Genomic DNA, 2046 nt, shown 5'->3' on the forward strand with positions numbered 1-2046 from the left:
GGGGGGTATTGGCCTTTCTCTTTTTGTTTTATTTTTATTCTGTTTGCAGAATCTGCTTGCAATATTTTGAGCTGCCAATTTGTCTTTGTAAAAATGTGGAACTTGGCCACATAAATACATTGCAATATTTGGCACTACCACAAAAAGTTTGGGAGGAGTTTGAATTGATTTGAATTTTTCACAAATGGAAAAGTATAAGAAAAAGCTGATTTGGAACTATTTTAATTTACCTCAAATGATGTTGAACCATTCATTAAAATTAGTTAGCGAATATTTTCAACCCATCGAACATTTTTGCTCGACAATTTGGAGAAACAAGAATTTGACTTGTTTTTTGGAATCTGAATTTGACCTGTGTTTGAAACAAGTGAGGATTATCAACTTCATTATGATGACAAGGCATCATCAGGCATGAGATTACTGTAGCATGATTCTCGGAGTGTTACACCTGGCGTGCCTCGTGTCCGTCCAGGGTGCTCAGGATTCCCGAGGGCCATTGTGAGCTCGTCGTTCTCTCTGTTTGGAACGAACGTCCCTTGCTGCGCTGCATCGATATACTGCCGAAGCTTCGTGACAGGTATTCGCAGTTGCTCGTTCGTCCAACGGCACTTCCCTGATACAGGGTCCAAGGTTCCCTGATACGGGTATTCGAAGAACCAAGTTCGGCAACGGTCTGGCCAGTTCAATGTCTCTGGTTCGACCCCTTTATCTTGCAGGTCATTCTCAGCCTTGGCCCACAACGGCCGGGCTTTGAGGTAGCCACCTGACCCCGTGCGATGGTGAAGCTTCTTCTTCGCAGTATTTTTCTTGTTTGTCGCTGACATCTTCTTACTCTTGTCCGATGTCTTGTGGGCCACAAATTCGTCCCACTGATCTCTGATCTTCTCATACCGGCCGGTGAATTCTGGTGTCTCTTCTTCGTCGATAAACGTTGTTTTCAGCTCATTTTTCCACCTCCTGAATAGTTCTGCCATCTTCTTAAGAGCATGAGACTTGATCAATTGCTCTTTAACTGGCTTCTCCGGATCCTCCTGTGGCGGTAGGGTGAAATTTGCCTTCAGCGCGGTCCAGAGATCATCTTTCTGCATATCGTTAACATAAGACACCTTAGGGTCATCTTTAGCCGGCTTGTACCATTGGTGGATGGTGATTGGGATCTTGTCCCTAACAAGAACCCCGCACTGAGCAGCAAATGCTTCCTTTGTCCGGATGGGTTCAATCGGTTGGCCATCGCGCGCGATTGCTGTGATCTCAAACCTTTCATCCGAGCGCAACTTTTTCTTCGGGACTCGTCTCTTTACCGAAGTTGTGTTCGATCTGGAGGGCTAGAAGAAAGAAGAAAGACGAGAGTTATTAATTAATATGTGTACATACCAAAAACAATTAATGCATAAATTAGCTATAGTCAGCACATGCTTAATTAATATATATACCTGGCCGGACTCCGTTCGGTCACCGGAGCCGTCATCACGGTGTCCTTCTTCCATCGGCATTCGTTCACCGAAGCCGTCATCAAGGTGTCCTTCTTCCACCGGCATTCGGTCACTGGAGCCATCATAATCATGTCCTTCCTCCTCCATTGTTCGATCACCATAGCCTGCTTCTTCATCCTGTCCTTCCAGACCATCGGTTTTGTTGAGAAACGACATGACGACATCACTTCCGGCTGCGATTATATCCCCCAACACCGCTTCTGTTGCTTCGTCTCGGGGGTGCTCCATAGTTTCTGCAAATATTTACAAGATGGCAATTATTATTCAAACATGACAGATGGATATATTAGTGGCAAACGTAGAACTAGCTATCACAATAAGGAATCATATTAGTGGCCTCGACGCTTCTCTAGGGTTTGGGGTGGTCTCGGCAACACATCAAGGGTTTGGGGTGGCCTCGGCAATGCTTCAAGGGTTTGGGGTGGCCTCGACGACAACGCTCTTTTAACTTGGTAAATTTGGGTGGCCTCGAGAGAGTTTGTCGGGTAGGGGCGCGGCGGGAGGGGGTAGGAGACCGACATCGTTTTTTTCTAGGGTTTGGGTGTCCTCGAGA

Source organism: Triticum dicoccoides, chromosome 5A (assembly GCF_002162155.2).
Source record: "Triticum dicoccoides isolate Atlit2015 ecotype Zavitan chromosome 5A, WEW_v2.0, whole genome shotgun sequence".
Taxonomy (NCBI): domain Eukaryota; kingdom Viridiplantae; phylum Streptophyta; class Magnoliopsida; order Poales; family Poaceae; genus Triticum; species Triticum dicoccoides.